Below are 14,664 nucleotides of genomic sequence, written 5' to 3'. Positions count from 1 at the left end.
ATAGATATCATCCAACAGTCCTCAAAAAATTACACCAAATTGTACCAAAAACCCCTTTTTGGTCTTTGCCAATCTGGAGGATGAAAATGATATGTCATTTTAATTTGCATTCTTTATTATGAGGGATGGTAGCTTTTTTTCCCTATTTTCCAATCATTGTATTTCGCTTTCTCTTCCCTCTCTTCAACAGTATTGAAGGAGCTGCTATATACCAGGCTGTTCATTCTTTCAGTCACACAGGCAAAGTGTCTGGGACCTATGACATTTTCAAGGTCCTGTGAAAGATATTGGCTTCAAAATATTTTTAAAAGACTAGAAAATTGAAACTAAAATGATGTAATTTACTGTCAAACAAACATAATTTTACAGCAAGTTCATTGACTGGAAAACCTAGAACTCATGAACATTTCATTATATTTGAAAGCGATTTGTTGGTTTAGATGTTCTCATTTCAAAGAATTCTGAAGTATGCATAATACTTTTCAAGAAATTGAGTCAGTTTTTTTTTAAGATTTTATTTTTTTCCTTTTTCTCCCCAAAGCCCCCTGGTATATAGTTGTATATTCTTAGTTGTGGGTCCTTCTAGTTGTGGCATGTGGGACGCTGCCTCAGTGTGGCTTGAAGAGCAGTGCCATGTCCATGCCCGGGATTCGAACCAACAAAACACTGGGCCACCTGCAGCGGAGCACGAGAACTTAACCACTTGGCCACGGGGCCAGCCCCTGGAGTCAATTTTAAATTAAATATATTAACTGTAAGTTGGATAATTTCACAATGATAATTATTTGAACACCCTTTTAAAAAATTTGCCATAAAGTGACATTCAATGTGGAATCAGAGTGCATTTTAATATGTTTCCTGGGATTGGGGTGGGGCTTCCAAAAGTAAGTGTGTCAAGGGCCAAAGGTGGTTTTATTTAAAAAGCCCATAAACGTCTGAACCAGATGGACAAGGTCTCAGCCCTCATGGAACTTCTAGTCCAAGAGCAAGCTGACCTTCTCAACAAAAGCAGGAGACGGTTTAGGGGATGGGACGGAGTCTTGGGCTAGCCAAGGACCCCTGGCTTCTCACGCAACCCCCTGACTGTCACAGAGATGAAACCATCTGCTGTGTCTACCCCACACCCAGCCTAATGGCTCAGCGCTGGACACCAGGATTTTGGGAAGCCCATGTGGGAAAAAATAGGGTGGAGGTGATGTAATCTGTGGTCTCAGGACCAGCCTGGAGCGGGGGTGGGAAAGCGGAGTCGGGGAACAGAGATAGGGAGGAAAGGGAACAAATTGTCCCTAAATGACATCTCGAGACATCAGAACAAAATGTGTTTTTCTCTTTCCTATTCTCGCCCTTTTTTAAAGGGAAATAGAGGTCATTCATTGAAAGGGACCATCTGGGGTCTAAGTCACAAGTGTGAAGGTTTTAAGACTGGGAAGTGAGCAATTCAGCACCTCCCCCTCCTCCCTGTCTGCCTTCCCTCCCCAACTGAAACCGACCGGGGAAGGCAAAGAGGACCTGGGGGAAGTGGTGTGCGAACGCAGTGCATGAGTGTGTGTGTGCGAACGCACGTGTGGGAGAGCACACACCCTCGCCTAATACTGTTTCTCTCCCCAGTAGCTGGCATAGGATGGCACTGTCACACCCGGTAAAGATCTATTCAGTCCAATTGAACTGAATGGCACAGTGGAGCCAGATAAATGGCTTTGAATCCCACTTGTGCTCTTTACCAGCTGTGTGGTCTTGAGCAAATTCACGTCCTTCTCTGAGCTCAGTTCCCTTATTTGTACAAAGAGCACAAGAAAACCCAGTTTGCAGGGACATTATGCAGGTGAAATGAAGGGAAGTTGGTGAGTAGCTCTGAGCAGGGTCTTTTTTATTCTTACCCTTTAGCTGTCCCGGAAGGGAAGCAGCCTGCGCAGAGGCCTGTGGTAGAGCAGGAGCAAATGCACTTGATTGAGAGGGTGTTGTTGGGGAGGAGGAGATGGTGGTGGTGCAGGAAAGGCTACGCGCCAGCCTTGAGAGGACTTCCAGCCTCCCTGGTTCGTGCCTGTAGGGAGCCACAGAAAGCTCTGCCTCAGGGGAGGGGCTGGAGCACAAGAGGCAGCTGGGATCCCTGTGCACCATCTTCCATGGCCACTACCTGGGTTCCAAATATGTGTCATTCTCTCCTCCTTCTGCACATCCCCTCCCACAGCCCAGGGAGGGGCTCCTGGGCCACAGCTCAGCTCCCACCAAGACCACATCTGGGAGGAGAACAGCAGAGAGTGAGCCCAGAGACAGAGTGTAACTAAGGATGCATCCGAGCCTGGGCTTGAACCGACTCTGCGCCCTCCTCGCTGGGTCCTGGATCCCTTGGAGCCTCAGCTTTCTTCCTGTCAAGTGGGATGACAGCAGTGACCTCACCTGGTCGTTGTGATGGTTAAATGAGGTCATACCTGTAAAACGCTTAGCACCATGCCTACCATATAGTTGGAGCTCAGTGCACATTGTTATAAACTCTTAGATGATGAGGGAGAGAGAAGACGAGACCTAAGGAAGACAAAGGGGAGAGAATAAGGAGGGCTCAGAGGCAGGGGAGAGTGACATACAGGCAGTCCAGCCTCTTCTGCCTCTCTGGACGGTCCACCTGCAGCCAGGAAAGAAGCCCCTTGGAAGGAGGGAGTGACAGAGGGGCCCAGCCATTTGGTAAGAGAGGAAGTCATCTGTGACCCACGTCCCTCCTCTCCTTCCACCTCCCACCCTCCTGGCCCACCTCTCAGGGTGACAGGGCTGTCCACGGTGGCCCAGCGGCATCCTGGAGGGTTCCAGAGCTGCACCTCCTACAAAGTGGGGGTAGGGGTGGGACGTTCCTGGGAGGTAGGAGGTAGGGGTGCAAGGGTGGGGCCTGGGATTCCCCATGGATCTTGGGGCCCCAGGCACAGCCCCCCTGCTTAGCTAGAGGTCAGAGGCTGCTCCATTTGAAGTGTGGTCCTGCGTGGCAGAGAGCCAGTGGCACTGGCTGAGATAGATTCCCTGCCCCCGCAGGCCAGCTGGTCCTCCCCAGAGGCTGGGCACCTGAGCAGATCTGCGGGGGGATCTACAGGCTGTCACTTCTAAAAATAAGAGCGCAGCAGCCTGGGAGTCAGCCAGGTGTGGCTGCCACCTAGCATCCCAAACTGGCTGATATGCATGTGCACGCCAGTTTGGGGCCTGCACAGACACACACCAACTGCCTAGCACAGACCCAGGGGACCCACGGCCAGCCCTCCAGAGACACACAATCAAGTTGACATGCACACGGCCTTGCTTAGGCCTGACCCTGTTCACGGATAGGCCCCTTATCCACACACAGCCTCTCGCCCCACTCCCACTTCCCAGCACACACTGGCACAGACCCAGCAGCGCCTGGCTCCAGAACATCAGCCTCCTGAGGACAGTGCCCCTGTGGGTTTTGTCCACTGCTGTTTCTTCAATGCCTGTAACAGTGCCTGGCACATCCCACGTGCTCAAGAAATGTTTGCTCTATAAATGAAGATGCACACACACACACACACAAATACGCGCGCACAGACGTTTGTTCTATACTTAATTACCCCCACCCTTGCCCCATATCCCCCCAGTTCTACTGGGCCCCAGAGAGGGCAACGCCAAGAGATCTGTCCTTCTCTGGCCTGGCCAATCCCCCACACCCAGAGTCCAAGCCAGGGTAAGGACTTTGGGGGGGTCCCAGGGAAGCAGCAGCTTCGAGCATCTGTTTGGGAGAATGTGGGAATCCCCATTTTCTACAGAAAAACCCTCCCTGGGGGAGCCACAGCACTGTGCTGGAGTTCTGGGTGGGGGAAGATCTGTCTGGGCCACATCCCAGGAAATCCCCCCACAGGGGTGCGGGGCGTGGGGACAACATGTGACCTGCCCCATGGCTGTCCCTGGCCCCCTGCTCTGAGGGAGCTCCCTGTTTTAGGTGCCCCCTCCCCATCTAGGAGTGCTTGGCTCTATTCCCACTGGGCCTGGGCCAGGCTTCCCATGGCCTGCACATGGCTGCAGCAGAGTGAGGCCTGAGGACGCAGGATCAGAGCGGGGTGGTCAGAGAGGACTCCCTGGAGGAGAGGAGCCTTGTACGGCAAGACATTCTGGGAAGAAGGCTGGAAGGGTCATCTGAGCACCTTTGATTCCAGGACTAGCAAGGGAGTGCCCTGTCTGTGCCAGGACCTCATGACACCCACGGGGTGAAGTGGAGGCCGACTGGGCGGGCTGAGCACCAGGGATGAGGAGGGTGTGCTGTGACCCCGAGAGCCATCAAGGGTCATGGCGAGGCCTCTGATCACAGCCTGCATCAGAGGACTTGAGAATGAGGTACCCAAAGGGGCAGGCTGTTGGAGGGGAGGACCAGGGATGGACAAATGGATAGACTAGCAGATGGACTGAAAGACACTGGAGGATGGATGGACAAATGGGAAGACAGAAATGAGTGGATGGCCCCTGGACATCTCCCTCTCAGTCCCCACAAGGGCCTGAAGACCTAGCTACTCCCAACCCAGACCCTGCCCCTTCACTGCCCGATTCCCATCTCCTTCCCAGGCCAGGCTCCCAGGGAAGCCAACACCTGCTTGGCCTGGTGCCCAGAGATGCACCTTCCAGCCAGGTACAACCCCAGATGGGGAATCATCTTCAGGTGTTCACACCTTAGCAGGTGTGCATAGGATGGGGTGCGGGGTATGGCCATATCTATGGGCTGACACCTCTAAAAATAGCCCCCCAGGAGCTAGGGAGTGGCCCAATCATGGCAGACACGCATACAGACACACATACCCCCCCATAGCTATTGGTTGAATCACAAGCCCATAGACACTGGCTGTCATGCACAGTTGGGCACCCATTCACTGACATCCAAACACCAGGTCCCCAAATGCCACAGGGACACTGCCATTGCATAACTCCAGAATGAGCCAGTCATGTGGTCTACAATATAGGGGCAACCTGGACCCTCAGATACACCCCAGCGATACACTGACCTGCAAAGATTCACTGCATAGCTCCTGGCCCCAACCTTGTGGGATATTAGAACACCTCTCACTCTCTAGACACTTGAAATCTCACCTTCAACAGCTCCTTGCAGATAAAGCCAGACCCATGGGCCCCTTCCTGATCTGCCCCTCCAACCCTGCCTCCTGCCCCACCTCCTCACATTTGCCCTCCCTCCAGTCACATCTCACATCGTGGGTGGGCTCCACATTATTCCTCCAACTGGGAACCCCTTTCCCACCTCAATCTGGGACCCCACATTCTGGTCCTATCATTCAAGACAGATCTCTGTATGCCTAAAGTTTAATAGTGTGACACACAATGGGGCATCAATAAGTGTTTGTTGACTGACGAGCTGGATGAAATCATTAGAAATCTAAGTCAGCTAAGAATTAATGCCAGAAGGCTGATGTGGACTAGCTGCTGTGAAATTCTAGGCGGAGTAGGGGAGCACCCATGAGCTGGAGGACTTTGAGCCCCCACAAGCACACATTCATTACTACAGCCCCATGGAATGAGTCCTGCACCCTCGTACCTTCCACTCTCCGTAGAAAAGCACCAGTGACTAGTCAGCCAGGCCCAGCCCTACAGCGAAGGCAGGGGAGACCAGTAGGCCATGGAAGGAGCCTGCAGCCAAGGCCGGGCTCTCCCACTTCCATTTCCTCCACCCACTAACACCTAGAAAGGCCAGGCACTTTTCTAGGCCTTTCTTCAGGGCTGGGGAGTGCCAGGGCAGGCCCTCTGTCAACTCAGCAGGTCCAGGGACTTTGGATGTGCTGACGCTGGTGGTCCTGCCACGCCCCACATGGGCCCAGTTGGCCAGAGCTCAACACTGACCTGGGCCTGGGCCTGGCATTGACTGATTGATTGATATGGAATTTCATTCCTGCAGTAAGGACCAACCACACCTGTGCAGTGTTCACTCTGTGTAAGGTCCACTTCCAAGCACTTCATTCACAGTTGCTCATTTAATCCTTGCAATGACCTTATGAGGTAGATACTATTCTGATGCCCATTTTACAGTTGTGAAAACTGAGACAGAGAGACGGATGAACCAACTGACCTGAGGTCACAGCAGCTTGGAGCAGGTAGAGCAGTCCGGATTCAAACCCAGCCTGTCTGGCTCTAGAGCCCGCACTTTAACCACTACACTATGCTTGGTCTCTTTTTAAACTTATTTTTATAAAAGAAAAAGTGAGATTACTTGGTCCATGCTGCCTTTGGCATTAGTGGCATGGACATGTGACATTCCTGGTCATACACACACACACACACACACACACAGAGCTTGCCTCGTTCTGGTGCTGCCAGGCACATCCCTGTGACCTCCTGGTTCTTCCACGGCTAGGCATCAGGCCCGTGGGAACACTGTGCTTGTGGCTTTGGGTCCAAGTCTATTCTGGAACATACCACCCCCATGCCCCTCCCCTCCCCTGCCACCCTCGTTCCGCCCCAGGCCAGCATTCCTGGAAAGCTCAAAGGTGGCTTCTTTCAGGGGAGATTTTTCCACAGGGCTTCTGCGGCCGGAATTGGGATAAGCTGAGAAGGGTCCTACCCACAGTCCCACAGAAAGGTTGGAGTGGGCATCAGGACTGTTCCTCTTCTCCAGGCAGGGCCCTGGCAGGCGTGAGACCCACAGAGTGCGCTTCCCCATCCTGCTGTGTCTCCTGAGGCTGCTTCTGGACTCTCAGAGGAGTTCAGGCCTCTAGCACTTTTTTCACTGGCTTTACTCAGTCCCACCCCGCTACCAGAGAGTGTGTTACTGGGCGCCCAGCTCTGTGCGGGCTGCTTTGGAGCCTGCCACTGACAGCTCACCATGCCCAATGAACGGTGCAGCCTCCCCACGAGCTGTCAGTGACACTGGGCTGCAGCAAATCCCCAAAGAGCTTCCTGGGCCTATGCTCAGCCATCAGCCTTGGACTCACCTCCAGGACGTCCACCTGCTGCTCAGGGGCCCCAAGAGTGTGTCCTATCCTGAGTCCTGACCCCTGGCCCTAGCCCTGGCTGTTGTTTCGGTGGCAGGAAAGCCCCAGCCATACTGCCCCTGCCCGGGGCTAAGTGTGGGACCTGCCACTCAGCAGATGACTAACCAGGCCCCTCCTTGGCCCAGGCACTTCCAGCCCCTCCTCCTTGCCCAGCCTGAGTCAGAGACCTGTCAGCTCCCACTGCCCCCAAGGCCCAGCGGATTTGGGTAGGAGGAGCTGTCGGGGTGCCAGGACATGAGGAGATGGGCCAGGCCCTCACTCCTTGATGACCTGACCTCTAGCAGGAACTTGTGAGCATTCTTTGATCTAGAAATGTCACGTGTACACACACATACACACACACACATACACACATGCTCCCATCCACACCCAGCCACGCTCTGACCAGAGATGAAACAGTCCAGGTGTGGTGCTGAGGCAGGCCAGCGAGGAGCTGGGCTGAGCTGGAGCAGCTGTGTGGTTGCGGCCTCCTGGCCCCTCCTGCAGAGGCCCCAGCACCTCCTGGTACTGGAGAGCTTCTTGTTCCCTCCCCAGAATGGGCACAAATTCTAGCTGCCCAGGGGAGTCTGCTCCTTTCATATGCCCCCAACCCTACAGTTTTCTCTCTCTCTCTCTCTCTCTCTCTCTCTCTCACACACACGCACCTCTAGACTCTTCCACTGCAACCCCATAAGGTCTCTCCTTTCTCACACTAGCCTCACAGAAAGAGTACCCAAGCCCCATAAAGCCTTGAGTCCCTGACTCAACCCCTGGAAGTTGAGATCGGGCCCTGGCGGTCCAGTCTCAGGGGATTTTTCCCTCCCCAGGGCCACCTCATTGGACCCCACTCTTCCCTGGCTGAACTAGTGATTGCTGCCATGGCCAGCCCCACTCCTCCACATGCCAGCTCCTGCCTAGCACACAGAGGCACACGCTGTGACTCCACACTACTCCCCGGGACCCGCCAGACTGCGTAGGGCTGTTTCCGCCCCCATGTACATGCAGTTGGCTCTGCCCGAAATGCTCTCCTTCCTATTTCTGCTGAAATACCTTCCTGACCATAGCGTCAGCAGCCAGCACTTGAGCGCTTACCGTTAGCCAGGCCCTGCGCTAAGAGCTCTCCATAGATGCGTTCATTTGGTCCTCACAAGAAGCCTGGGGAGAAAGTACCATGAATTACACCCAATGTTCCGATGAGGCGCCTGAAGCCGAGAGAGGTTGAGGAATGATGCATGTCTACCCATCCTTCAAGATTCACTTGGGAACCACCTTCCTGAGACTCTCCCTTCTCCTCCTCCCGCACCCCTGCCCACTGTCCCAGGCAGGAGAAAGTGCCCCCAGCATAGAGCCACTGCCCCTTGTAGTGACTTCTGTTGAGGCTGTTACTTCAGCCCCCAGGCACTCATGTTTGTCTTTCTCCTCTGTCACGGGCCCTGTGAGAGCTGGTGGGCGGGCCTGGGTCTGAGTCACCATGCTGCCTCGCTGCCCAGCACTGAGTCTGGCAAGCTGGTAGTGGAGGTGACTCTTTGCTGCCTGGAGAAGCGGCCAGAGGAAGGAAGGTCAGGGCCCTCCTCCCTTCTCATCTCCCTCCGACTCACACATTTCCCGGCTGCTTTCTTCCCCGTCTCCTCACCCCTGCATCTCTCCCCACCCAACCCTGTCCACACCTTTCCTACGTTCCTGAGAAGAGCAGTGGGCCCCTGCTCTGCTCTCAGGTTGAGCCTTGCTGGTGGGCAGCAGAATCTGTACTGGGCTGAACCTGGGAGAGGGGTGGGCCTGTTCCCCTCAGCAACCCCCCAGCTCCAGGGGGCCCAGCCTGGACCTGAACGCTGGGAGCCCTGGCTCAGCACCCTGGGTCACCTCTGGGCGGCCCCTTCAGTGTCTATGTGTGTACACTGGTGGGGGGTGCAGGGAAGGGAGGAAAATGAACCATTGGGCCCAACGCCACATTTATTTAAGGGGCACCAAGTTAAAAATAGACCCCCAGTGCCCAGAGAGCGGGCAACAGGCATGCTGACCTCTGGCTCAGATAGGAGAGGGATTCCAGAAGCCCTGAGAACTGTCCGCGCCTGGGAGCCCTCTGCACGGCTCCCTCTCCCGCAGACGGATTTGTGATTCTGTCAAGTGTCACACACACCCCAGCACTGCTGGGTGGGACCAGCGACATGCTTTGTGCGCTTCGCCGATTGCAGTGTTTTGTAGCAGAAGAGCATGAACTTTAGACCTCGACGGGACCCCAACGGGCGATTACTGTATAATTGCCCCATTTCCAGCCCCCGTTTTGCAGAGGGGGAACTAAAGTTCCCAGAGAAACGACTGGCTCAAGGTTATGCAGAGCAAGGCTGGGATCAGCTCTCTTGACTCCCGATTCAGGGCTCTTCCCACTGTTACATCACGCTAATCATGTCGTATTGCACAGTGTTCAACCCTATTTTGTTCTTTCGTGTTATCTTATGTAATGTCTTGTAAGTAGGGGTAGGGGTTGTGGTGGGACTGAGGAAGTCACTGGAAGGAGGAGGTGACAAAAAGGCGATAAGGCCGAGGTACAGGCCCCTCCTGGTCCTCCCCCGCCCAGATCAAGGCCCGGCTCTCCAACCCGAGATTTCTCCCCATGTCAGGTGTAGCGGGTGTGGTTCAGTACCCAGAGCCCTAATTAGCGCCTGTTGACAGTTTCTGGTTTGTGTGTTATCACCTTGGGTCCACTTATCTTTATCAGAGCCAAAGGTTGATTGGAGCATTCTGGCTAGGGCTCAAAGCAGCTCCGCTCTGATTCCACCAAGCATTTATGACCACTGTGAATAACAGCTCTCTGCCCTCCAGATAGCAGCCCTGCTTGTCCCAGAGCTGCCCTATGGAGTCTTCAGTTTGATCTCCACCGTGCCCGCCAAGAAGATAGGGCAGAGTTCCCCTTCAGCATGGGGAGGAAAGTGATGCCCGGCGAGGTGGGCTGGGCTGGGCTGGACCCAAGCCTCCTGATCTCCAGCCTCAGGCTCCCAGCAATGATGCTCCAGACACCCAACCTGCCAAAACCCCCTCTCAGGGGCTGCAGTTCCTGTTCCTCCAGCCTCTCTTGCTGGGACAAAGGTTCCTGAGCCTTATCAGCCCAAGAGGTAGAATATTAATCTGGCCATGTATGTCCCAGCCCTGCCCCCTCACAGCCGGCCGCCCCACTCCAGGTGGGTGGGGGGTGTACCCATCAGGACAGGGTGAGACGGCTGTGGGAGGAGCCTGTGTGAGCACAGCAGGCCCTGCATGCAGCCTCTGTGGCCAGCTGAAGGGCTCATCCTCGGTCTCTTCCCAACATTAGCCTCAGGGCCAGGCCCTCAGGTCCTTCCCAGCTCCCCTCTGAGCTTCAAGGGAGACAACTTCTCTGAGAAGTGACTCAAACCTTTCTGGAACCTGAGGTTCCCACCTGGACCCCTCGGACCAGTGATGCCAGAGAGGACCCAGGTCCTACTCTCAGCTCAACCACTGTCTCCTTCTTCGGGACCCTGGGCAAGTCACTGTGCACCCAGAGCTCGCCTGGATCACCTGTAAACTGAGAATGGACTTTGAACTGTTCTAAAATACCCTCCTTCCCACTGAGACTTGGTGACTGAGTCTGGGTGACCACGCCTCCCCCTCTGCACAGACCCACCTGGAACAGGATCCAGGACCCTCGATGTAGCTCTTTTGGGTCTCAAACCACACTGGGTCCCACTTACTGCCACTCAACCCCCTTAGCTCCTGGGCCAAGTCTCCAGGGACTGACCAGGGGAGATGGAGATGCCCTGTGAGCATGTCCTGATGCCACGCAGGTGTGCGTGTGTGTATGTGTGTGTGTGTGTGTGTCCACCCACCCTCCTGGGGATTGTCTGGAGGGGGCATTGTCTGGAGGGCTGGGCGGTTGCCTTTATGGCCTGGCATAAAAGGTAATCATTGACCACATCAATGTGGCCCTGCGCGTCAATGCCGCCCAGGCTCGGCCCTGTCAGGCCCTGGATTACTTTACAGTCACATAAAAGGAGCCTCCAGACTGGCCCCTGGGGACTTTGGCCCTCAAGGGGAGAGCGGGAGCGAGCTGTTCCCTGGAGACCGCCTTTTCTTATAGTATTTACTTGACCAAAGAAAAGCTCCCGCCTTTTATCAAACCCACTGGGATTGTCTCAGCCCAGCCTGCCTAAGCCACAGAGTCCCCATCGACAGGGGCCGACCCGCTTCCCCTCCCTCCTCCGCCTCTCCCATCAGGACCTACCAGCAGCCTGGATGCACCCAGCAAGGCCCCTCCCCAGGCTGGGACTCAGGACACATCTAGGAGGCCTTGTTTCCTTTACAAGTTTTATTTCATCAAGCCCTCACAAGCGCCATGGGATAGAAACCGAGGCAATTCCCATTTTTCAGAGAGAAAAACGTGGGCTCAGAGAGGCCAAGTAACTTTCCTAAGTCACACAGCCAGTAAATGGCAAATCTCAACAGTTCTCACAGCCTATAGGCAGCAGTCTCCAGACTCGTATGATAGTGTACTGCTATCAGTAAAAAAACAACTCTTAGCACACACCTTTGATATATTTATACATACCCATAAATCATATACATGGACTACTGAAAATCTGTATATTAAATATTAGCAAATATCTGTACCCCAATGGAACAACCGTTTCTCATCCTATCATTAAAACAAGATCAAATCAACTCCACAAACACTCCCCAAGGCTCGATTCCAGCAAGGACTGGGGCAGAGAGAGAGGATGGGAACTGGACTGAACCTTGAGGAAAGATAGGCCGCAGGCAGGTGAATATGCTTGGAAAGGGCATCCCAAACAAAGGCTCGAGCAAAACCCAAGAGGCAGGAAACGGCAGGAAATGTTCAGGCACAGACAAGAACCCTGGGGACATGAATGGGTAGAGCCAGAGACAGTGCTGGAAAGTCGAGAGGGGCCCAAAGCGACTGGCCCGACTGCCAGACCTTTTCTAGAATGCAATGGGGAGCCACAGCGGGTTCAGCAGCAGCAGTGTGACTTTACCAGAGCCGTGTTTTGGAAACGTCTCCCAGGCCACAGAGAAGAATACAAATTACATTCTTAGATCACTGTCCCCGGAGTTGTGTAACTTGGCCCTGTGGGAGGCGCTAGACTGAAGGCCAGTTAGGAGTTGCCACACCTCTGTATGTTTGCTGACACTCTGCCATTTACTAGCTGCCCCACCCTGGGCGAGTCCAGCAACCTCACTGGCCTCGGTTTTCTCATCTATAAAATGGAGATAACAGTAGTACACACATCATGGATATTGTCGCTCTGACAGTGGGGGAGAACTGGCTGAGGTCCCTGATTCAGGGTCTGGCACATAGATGCCCAACGACTGGCAGCTGCTCTCACTGTTAGAACACACTGTTCCCTTTGATCTGCCTGAAGAAATCAAGCAACCCCTCGATAATCTAGTTCGGACTTCACGTTTGAGGGCCCCAATAGACTGACTCATTTCTCCCTCCCCTGAGCTCACCTAGCTCTGGACTCATGCCAGTAAGGTAGCATTAGCCCATCATGTGACAGTTATTTGCATATGTCACTGTCACCCTCACCATCTCTGTGCTCCTGTACCAGACACTTAGTTGGCCCTGCGTAAACTTGGATCAAAGTTGCGTAAAAAGTGAAATAACATCAGAAGAGGAGGAGGAGATGGAGAAGACGAAGGGGCCTATTTAGGGGCACTTTGCTAAGCTCTTCATGTGCAGTATTTTATGAATCCTCTCATCTACCTTATAAGCTAAGTGTATCAGGCGAGATAGGCTAGTTGATGCTGCAGTAACAAACATCCCAACACTTCAGTCGTTTAAAATAGTAAAGATTTATTTCTCTCTCATGCCAAATGAGCAGTGCAGGTCACCTGGAGGCTTCTGAGTTATGTTGTCCTCCCTCAGGGACCCAGGCTGAAGGAAGCTCTTATCAACATCCTTGTTCACCATCACCATGGCAGCGAGAAGTTCACACCTTAGCTGTTGTTGTTGCTACCTGGAAGTGGTGTGTACCAACTCTACTCACATTTCATTGGCCAAAGCAAGTCACTTGGCCACACTCACTTCAAGAGGGTGGTGAAGGCCTGTGATCCGAACTCCGTGTCATGAAGGCCACACAAGGCAGATCAGGCCCATCTCCAGCTATGCGAACAGCCACTCCCAATTGGGCCACCCAAAGCCCCCTTGTGGCCCATCCAAAGAATATCCATCTCTTCCTTCCCCTGGAAGCCCCTCCTTCACAGCATCAACACACAAGAATCTGGGTCAGTCTTCATCTTCCAGCAAAACTCAACTCATCGAGGAATCAGCCTTGACTTTGGTTAGGCATGAAAATCACAACCATATTTCACGTCTGACATCGAGACATTGCGGATCTGGCAAGGAGCACGGGAGAGAGGAAAAAAGGCCCGGGACAGCTGGCTTGGGGCTGGAATGCGATTTATTACCAAATAATTACACGCTATCTGCGGGCTGGGATCACACACTTGAGTTTGTACCACAAGGAAAGTCTGCCCCATGCATTTCCCAGAGCCCATTACCTGGTTTTTCCATCATCATTTGCAATGGGGATTGTGTAGACTCTGAAGGCAAGTCTGTTATGGTATGTATGTGCGTATTTGTGTGAGTGTGAGAGACAGCGAGCCAGAAAGAGAGCTACAAGCAGCCAAGCAGTCAGTGTCTCTTGTGAGCCGAGTCCCTGCTGGTGCCGACGACAGGGAAGGACAGGTCTCTGTCTCGCTTCTGATCTAGATTTAACAAAAGCCTTCCACGTCCCAAGTGTGTGCTAAGCCTGGCTCCCTATAAGAAGCAGCAAATAGAAACGGCCTCCACCTCGGGGCGGACTTCGTTCTGCTCCAGGGGCCAGTTAAAGGAGACCAATCAGGCCAAGGGGTGGGGGCTCGGGGTTGGAGGGGTGGAGGCTAGGGGCAGAAACAGGCAGAGTTTCAGGCAGACAAAGCAGAGCAAAAGTTCAAGGTCAGAGATCAGCGGGATGATTCAGAGGGCAAACTGGGGCCAGGCAGGAGCTGCTGAGGGGGCAGGATGTTCCTGTGGGGGCAGGATGGGACCATGGGGAAGCAGAGGCTCTTACCAGCTGCATGACCTGGGCAATTCCCAAGCCTCTAGAAGCCTCCGTTTCCTCAACTGTAAACTGAGGTTAATGAGAGCTGCCACGTCATGGGGCTATTGTGGGGTAAGTGAGCTCATGAGAAAAGCCAGCACAGGCCTGGCTCCGAGCAGGTGTGCAGCAGACAAGGCCCTGCCCTGCTCTCTGGGCCCATGACTGCTGTGCCCCTGGGCCCTGGTGAGAAATCCTCCCTCCCTCACACCCCAGCCTGTGTGAGCTGCGGAATGGGGAGGAACCTTGTCCGGGAAAATCAAGCCCAGAGGGACACAAGTTACCTGGTGGGCAGAAGCCTAAGGAAAGCTCCCCTCGGTTTTCAGTCTTTTGCATCCCTTACTGTCCGGCGGTGTGATGAGGGTGGGGGTTCTGGAGGCACAAGAAGTTCCAGAGCCTGCCCTTAGGAGGTCATAATCTAAATGGGAGGAGGCAGGTGGCTTACTACCCAGAAAACAAGGAAAAGAAACCATGGTTTGCAGCAGGAAGGGCTCCTGAACCCCCTGGAGGGGTTCATGGGGCGCAGCAGGTAGCAAATGCAGGGTCCGAGAGACAGAAGCAGCAGGCCGAGCTGGAGGGGGTGGACATCTGAGCTG

The 14,664-nt window shown here is 54.0% G+C and overlaps 1 long non-coding RNA gene across 6 annotated transcripts; it reads right to left on the bottom strand.

The window, feature by feature from the left end:
- Window positions 1-491: 491 nt before the first annotated feature.
- LOC106826443 (uncharacterized) lies at window positions 492-12,045 on the bottom strand. 6 transcript variants are annotated; one of them, XR_011504064.1, is made up of 6 exons: window positions 8,052-8,390; window positions 2,747-2,813; window positions 2,457-2,523; window positions 2,135-2,237; window positions 1,878-2,041; window positions 492-675 (listed from the first exon to the last, which is right to left on the bottom strand). It is a non-coding gene; the product is annotated as an uncharacterized lncRNA (long non-coding RNA). The 6 variants fall into 6 exon arrangements; XR_011504063.1 differs by lacking the exon at window positions 2,457-2,523 and having other exon boundaries at window positions 494-675; window positions 8,052-8,375; XR_011504065.1 differs by lacking the exon at window positions 2,747-2,813 and having other exon boundaries at window positions 494-675; window positions 8,052-8,375.
- Window positions 12,046-14,664: the final 2,619 nt, after the last annotated feature.

The sequence above is a fragment of the Equus asinus genome, chromosome 6 (genome assembly GCF_041296235.1).
Source record: "Equus asinus isolate D_3611 breed Donkey chromosome 6, EquAss-T2T_v2, whole genome shotgun sequence".
NCBI classification, from domain to species: Eukaryota; Metazoa; Chordata; class Mammalia; order Perissodactyla; family Equidae; genus Equus; species Equus asinus.
This window is presented reverse-complemented; position numbering and strand designations above follow the sequence as displayed.